The sequence below is a fragment of the Macrobrachium nipponense genome, chromosome 24, assembly GCF_015104395.2.
Source record: "Macrobrachium nipponense isolate FS-2020 chromosome 24, ASM1510439v2, whole genome shotgun sequence".
Classification (NCBI taxonomy): domain Eukaryota; kingdom Metazoa; phylum Arthropoda; class Malacostraca; order Decapoda; family Palaemonidae; genus Macrobrachium; species Macrobrachium nipponense.
Window position 1 is genome coordinate 76,723,103 of NC_061091.1, and position 7,416 is coordinate 76,730,518.

The 7,416-nt window shown below is 39.2% G+C and overlaps 2 long non-coding RNA genes across 2 annotated transcripts in view; both read left to right on the plus strand.

Annotated features, from left to right (window-relative positions):
- Window positions 1-2,522: 2,522 nt before the first annotated feature.
- Window positions 2,523-3,241, plus strand: LOC135204284 (uncharacterized). The gene is made up of 2 exons (XR_010312160.1): window positions 2,523-2,720; window positions 2,905-3,241. It is a non-coding gene; the product is annotated as an uncharacterized LOC135204284 (long non-coding RNA).
- A 2,323-nt stretch (window positions 3,242-5,564) lies between these two features.
- The window catches only part of LOC135204288 (uncharacterized), a 1,875-nt gene continuing 23 nt past the window's right edge, over window positions 5,565-7,416 (plus strand). The window contains exons 1-2 of the long non-coding RNA XR_010312164.1: window positions 5,565-6,393; window positions 7,010-7,416. The exon at window positions 7,010-7,416 is cut by the window's right edge and continues 23 nt beyond it. This is a non-coding gene — a long non-coding RNA (uncharacterized LOC135204288). The remainder of the gene's footprint in view (window positions 6,394-7,009) is intronic.

Sequence of the window (7,416 nt, forward strand, 5' to 3'; positions counted from 1 at the left end):
AATGCTAACGTTGAATCTACCCTTCAACGCCCGATGGTCCACTGACCCATATCAATATAAGTACTACCTACTATTATACCTATTAACCTCGGTCATACGATGACGTCATCGGTCTGCGCGCGCACGAATACGAGGGGAAAAAAGGTGCCTACACCGATGCGCAAGTGGAGGATTTACGTAGTATGGCTTCATGATTCGCCATTTTTATTATATAATAATCATTATAATAATTGATAATTGCGTCAATTACCGGCCATGATTCGATTCCTGGCTAGGGCAGACAGTCAGATTCAGTTACGACTTAATATTTTATTTTATTTGAAAATACTTGTATGATTAGCAATATACTTCGTGTATTTATATATACTACAACCAACCCATTGACTATTAGTTTATTTTTATAATACACAAAAGACAGACTGAGCATCTTATTGCCGTGTACATGGTCTAGTTAATTATGGCGGGAAACCTCGTAGGCTCATAACCGCGTAGTTTAACATCTGATTTCTCTAGCATTCGTGTAAACGCTAATACAAATGTGAATATAATTGAGAATACGGTTATAGCGTAGACATTTTAGTATCATTGTCCTCAACGGGCGCTTAAAAGTACACACCCATCAACGGTGGATGGACTACTGTGGGCGCCCTTCTTCTGTACCGTACCTTAGACTCATTTTTTCTTCTTCTTCACTTACGCCCAGTAACATTCTTCGTTACAGCTGTACGGTGATTTCGTACGTAGAATGAACTGTTTTTATTCGATTTTAAATGTACCTGTAGTTTATACAGATACGGTATAACTGGGCAAGGCTCCGAGACGTCGGTAATGGAGATTTGACAAATAGTACCATAAGGCTTCTCTGTTGCTCCATTTGTCTGTGGGCCGCTGATTGGCTGGTACCGGGAGGTAGGCAGCTCCCAGCCAATCAGCGGCCGCCAAACAAACGTCTTGCAGGAATAGGGTTCACCAAAGAATCTACCTTAAGTGAACCAGCTATAGGTGTATACGTATCGGCTACACACATACACTATATATATATATATATATATATATATATATATATATATATATATATATATATATATATATATATATATATATATATATAGAGAGAGAGAGAGAGAGAGAGAGAGAGGAGATTGAGAGAGAGCAGAGAGAGAGAGAAAGACGAGAGAGAGAGAGAGAGAGAGAGAGAGAGATAAACTGCCAACGACCACCGGATCTGTTGCAATTTGTGTAGCATAAAAACAACCACACGTGATAGAATGAAAAAATAATAATAATAATAAAATCCAACAGCCTGATTTCAAAACGAATAATAAAAAAAATCAATAAAAAAAAATTATTTTTTCCTCTGTTATGAAGGGAAAAAACATGTTTCCAAGAACTTTTTTTTTTTCTTCTTCTTCTTCCCAGAACTCGAAGCTGCATTCCTTAAAATGAATATCAGAAACTGTGAAATTATCATTGTCTGTTTTATAGTTCTTCGTGAGAGTAAACCCCAACATACTTAATATACTCGGGGGTGGGGGGACCTATAATCATCTTTTCCCGAACTTAAACTAAACCAGAGAATTTTGACGTCATTACAGCCCTAGACCTATAGAACACTTGCAAATTCTGTAGTTCTCTAATATTAGCCTTGGAAATGAAAGATTAGTTATTTTCGTTCTCTCTCTCTCTCTCTCTCTCTCTCTCTCTCTCTCTCTCTCTCGCCTCTCGTCTCTCTCTCTCTCTCTCTCTCTCTCTCTCAGTCACAAACGCACATAGACTATATCAGTACTTTCAACTAATGGTTAACGTTCACTTATAATATGCCGAGGGACTATTCCCCGCTGACGAAACTAAATGAAAATAAAGTTGTGTTTATTTATGACTCCTAATACATTTGCAAGAACTTCGATATGCTAACATTCACCTGAGAAACTATAGGCCTGTAACCCTGTGACCTGGGCGCTTATATAGCTCCTTTGATGTAGCCCCATCTCTTGGTGATACAATCGATCTCTTGGTGATACAACTCAGAATGTCCTTCTCTCTGTCAACCTGACAATGGAAATTGAAGAGTTTGCTTGGCTCGATGAGGAAAACTTAACTGAATAAGGAAATGGCAGAATCTTGAGAACCATACCTAGGCCTATCTCAAACCTGTCATCCTTTGCAACGTACGGATGAGACTAGAACGTAGACTGAGGAATCAGCCATAATTAGAAACATACTACAGAAGGTGACAGCACCAATGGATGTCATAAGATAGTTCAGAAAAAGTAGAATATAAGATCTTTTATTCACGAAATGAATATGACTTATATATGACAGGTTGGCTCTATTTACTTAGGATGTCGGCTTTGAAGGTCAAATATTACTGCTCAATCCTATGAGTGTAAAAGCCATTGGCTAATCCTGTGCTTTCCAGGTTTTTTGTCCGAGCAGTTTTTGCCCAGTTGCACAGCTTTTTAAACCAGTTCTCTCATTTAAAAAAAAAATCAATATAAAAAAATCAATTTTCGATTCGTGATCGTAAGACTCCAGTCATCCTGTGGTTGACTTTCGAACGTCCTGTGGGAAATTCGTCTGGTTGTCCTAGAAGCCTCTAGGTCACTGGCGGTGGTCCTATCTGTATAAAAGAGGCATAGCTCACTTGGAGGTGTCCCAGTATAAACTCGAGTGTATGTGAGAGTGAGCTTATCTGCAGTGTATACGAGAAAATGAAACTGGTCTGGTTATAACCATGCATTTTCAGTTTTAGTTTGAATGACATAGACCTATACTCAAGCTTCTTGGGACCAGTTAGAGCAAAAAGAATCGTTCTGCTATGTAGATGGAAAGGAATTATGACAATTACGTTCTTCAATGTTTATCTATTTAATATTTATACTAGTTTTTTTTTTTCTTTTTCAGACGCTCGGTAACACCTTTGTGATTCTCGTGATGTTGGGTGTCTTTGCTCTTTCGAGCCAAGCTTCTCCTGTACCAGGACCCGACCCAGAGGCCAATCCCGTGGCTAGTCCGTTATTTTGGGGGAATAATAACAACTGGTTGGGAAGTATATTAGGAACCATCGCCTCTATCAAGCAGCGTCTGATCGCTCAGCTACTTAGCGAGCGAGGAAGTCCCACTACCTCCCCTCCTGTCTACACGCCAACACGATAGAAGAAGAGAAGTAGACTCATGATGATGAAGTAGAAGGAGAAGGAAGATGTGATAATAGGAACTGAATAAACAGTGAATATTTCCATTTTCTGAGTCATTACCTTCGTTTGTTGAGCCTGTGAACGTCTGAACGTGAGATATATCAAAGATTAGTCTATATATTGAGGAAAAACAATGAAACCAATAAGATTAACTTTTCAAACTGAGCTGAAACTCATAATATCTGCTTGAAAAACAGTGATGATTATATGCACCAAGTTTAAACTGGGAGCAGGCTCATTCGCACCTTGGCTGATTCGGACCATGTACTGGCTCATTCGGACCTTTATCCAGGCTTATTCGGACCTTCATGTGATTGGCCGATTTTTCTATGCAGTTTTACCTCCTGAACAAGAATTTTAAGTAATATTTAATCGGACGCCTGTAATTAACCCCCAGGGGCTCGTACTAAACACGGCGAAATATATTTGACGCCCCAATTCGTGGTGGCTTTCGTATTCGCGGGGACGAACGATGCGGAATGCTTATATAGAAATGCCCATTGCTATAATATAAAATTTTTAGTATGGGTCCGAATCAGCCAAGATTAAGGTCCAAATCAGCCACGGTCCGTTTAAACTTCTGAAGTTGGCAACAGCAAGACCAAAACTTCTAGAAAACTATGCGGTCATAAACCTCGCAAAAGACGAGGTCAAAATGTTGGTTTTATATGTTTATTAAAGATTTATAGATAAGATTTTCAGAAGCCCCAAGATGATAAGGAAATGCCACGCGAAATTATGAGTTTAATCGTTTTCTAAAGCTTCTTGTTACCCTCCATTGGATGCTATATTAATCCCAGCTGGATTAATATGATTAATATACCAATATATGGACACTGCTGGCTTAAATTAGTTTACATGTGTCCGTTAATATGTTTTTTGCCGTTTTTTCCTCGTTAGTTTGAGAAAGAAAATGTAATTGGGTGGAGATGTTACATAGAAAACGATAAATTCTTTTGGTAGACTATGTTAAAAAACGCAGCTTTCTTTTTATTTTTAAACAATATATAATGAATGAGGCCCAGTTGAAGCGAAGTACACTGGATTATTAAACTCTGCTTGCTTCAAGCAATGAAAAAGCAATGCTTAATATATCCTCCATAGCTCTAATATTTAAAAAAATATATACGTATGGATGAAAGACGCCCACAAAAATGTCGTATAAAGAGAAAAAAAATGGGGGCACGTTAAAGAGTAAAAGAAAAAAATAAAAAAAGAACTAAAGATATTAATTATACGTATGGGGGGGGGGATGAAAGACGCCCACAAAAAATGTCTAAATATTAATTAAATTAGAAATAATTTTCAGTCAGCTGATAATACTAGACTATTAAAATTGGCTTCTGTTGCCCTGGGTAAAGTTGTTTGAACTCCTAATTAACCAGTCTATTTGTTGAGGGACCTATCCACAGCTATTTGGGGGTGAAATCCAGCCCTACTTAGGCCGGTCCCAAGCCCCCTTAAATATAGGGAAAGAAGAAGACGATGGCAAGACATTTGCCAAAACTAGTAATGAAGTGAGCCGTTTAAGTAATGCAATAGCTTTTGGGGGCTACAGTGCTCCACACTAGTACTCTTATTATTATAATCATTATTATGATTATTTATTCTTTTTCTCTCTCTATCACAGTCCTCCAATTCGACTGGGTGGTATTTATAGTGTGGAGTTCCGGGTTGCATCCTGCCTCCTTAGGAGTCCATCACTTTTCTTACTATGTGCGCCGTTTCTAGGATCACACTCTTTTGCATGAGTCCTGGAGCTACTTCAGCCTCTAGTTTTTCTAGATATCTTTTCAGGGATCTTGGGATCGTGCCTAGTGTTCCCATGATTATGGGTACAATTTCCACTGGCATATCCCATATCCTTCTTATTTCTATTTTCAGGTCTTGATACTTATTCATTTTTTCCCTCTCTTTCTCTTCATCTCTGGTGTCCCATGGTATTGCGACATCAAGGAGTGATACTTTCTTCTTGATTTTGTCAATCAACGTCACGTCTGGTCTATTAATTTGCACGCATCACCCTATCTGTTCTGATACCTGTCCCAGAGGATCTTTGCCTGATCGATTATTATTATTATTATTATTATTATTATTAGTAGTAGTAGTAGTAGTAGTAGTAGTAGTAGTAGTAGTAGTAGTATGAAGTCGAATCCTATTCAAATGGAACAAGCCCACCACCAAAGGGGCCCACTGACTTGAAATTCAAGCTTCCAAAGAATATTGTGATGTTCATTTGAAAGGTTAACAGAAGATAATGGAATTCGAGCTTCCAAAGAATATTATGGTATTCATTTGAAAGAAGTTTAACAGAATTGGGAAATACAGAGAGAAGAGATAAATTATTATAGCAAATGGATTAACAAATTCATAAATAATTAGGTAAAATGTAAGTGATTAAAATGCAAGAATTAGTTTGCGGTTAATGCATTGCTTCTTTGCTTGAAGCTGCACCAAGACTAGACTCAGTAGACTGTAACTGCAAACTTGGACTTTCTGCCATCGTATACCCACAAAAAATAAGACAAACAAACAAAGAAAAAACACAGAAAGAAAGACAAGATCTGACGACCTTGAGAGTGAGTTCAAGATCCCTAGCGTTTCCGGTCGTCAACCGGAAACAAATATCTGAAACATTCAAGTGACGCGGTGCTCGTGGTTAAACATACATTGGCCTAGTCTTGCGGTAATCTGTCCAGATTGATTCGGACAGGACAGCTCCGCATTTGTTGCTTCAGAAGGCGCAACTGGGAATTCCAGACTGATGTCATCTCTAGTAGGAAACTCTCTAGAGGATTTTTCCCGTGAAAAAAAAGACATATATTGGAAAGCATTTCCCGTGTCCAGACATATAGTACTAATGTCACTCTGTAGCCCAGTAGGGCTATATTCTAACTATTTATTCCTGCTTTTACGTCAGAGTAGGACCCACTCCATATCCTGCTGATCAATCTATAGACATCTGACATTAAAGTCCTCGATAAGCATCATCTGTTGAGCCAAGTGTAACCGTTATTCAGAAAACATTCAAGTAAACAGAAGTGCCCTGGACCTGGTCCCGGGCCAACTCGGCCTAGCCGTAAGCTCCTCCCAGTGGTCTGGAATCGCTCTGCCTCAAGATGGCAGTCGGTATCCTCTCTGCTTTGAGCGCGGATCTCTGTTCGAAGGCTAGGCGGGCGTGAAGACCATGAATTTCGTAAGTTACAGGCCCCCTGGGGCGCTCTTTTGTTCATAGACGGTGCATAATTTTAGTCCTTGAAGACGTTCACCATAGGAACGCAGTTTTAGCTCATATAATATCAATTTACTCGTTAGATAAGCACGTAACTGTATGTGACGTCAATGTATTAAAAAACAAATTTGTCCATTAGGATTAAAACCCACGTATGTTATGTATATAACCTACGCCGTTTATAACCATTCGTTATATACGTACCCTTTGTTGCTGTTTACCGTGTTCAAGGTCGACTTGCCGTGTGCGCTGGTATATGGTTAATGTTCAGTTTGAATAGCTGTTGTTAAGGGCTTGGTACACTGAAGCTACTGACGTAGTAAGACGAATATTTATATATATATTTTTTTTTTTTTTTTTTTTTTGCAAAGTTTAGTTTCTACGTCAGAGTGACTTGCACTGACTGCTTGTGTTTATCAAGGTCTGCATATATTTATTTGTATGTATAATTAATGTGTGTTTTTTTTTTAAGAGATTGATGTTGAACGTATATCAGGTTTAAATCACAGCTCTCTCTCTCTCTCTCTCTCTCTCTCTAACGGAAAGCGTCTTCATCATCTTCTCCCTTCCTCTGTTGCAGGTATCTTTGGCTATGGCGATAGTGTGTCTCCTCCAGGGTATGTGGGCCTGGCCATCTCCTCTGGCGGACCCAGGGCCAGCCGTGCTGTTCGGCGACTTCGGGGGCCCTCTGTCGGCGGGGCGCAGAAACACCTACAGACACCTGGGATACGGAGCGTCGGCGGCGGACGACGTAGGGTTACGTTACTACGGATCTCGGAAGCATATCTGGTAGAAGAAGAAGACGACACTCGCTCGCTCGCTCGGGCTAGCTCGGGCTAGACCTATAGTACTAGTACTATTTATTTGATTTGATTGTTGTCTTATCATTGATTTGCATTATTTTTGATGTTGTATCTTCAAAGAAGATAACTCGCGCGTTTTTTTATTTATAATTGTGAAAGTTCCTATTCGTCTGTTGTTACTGTC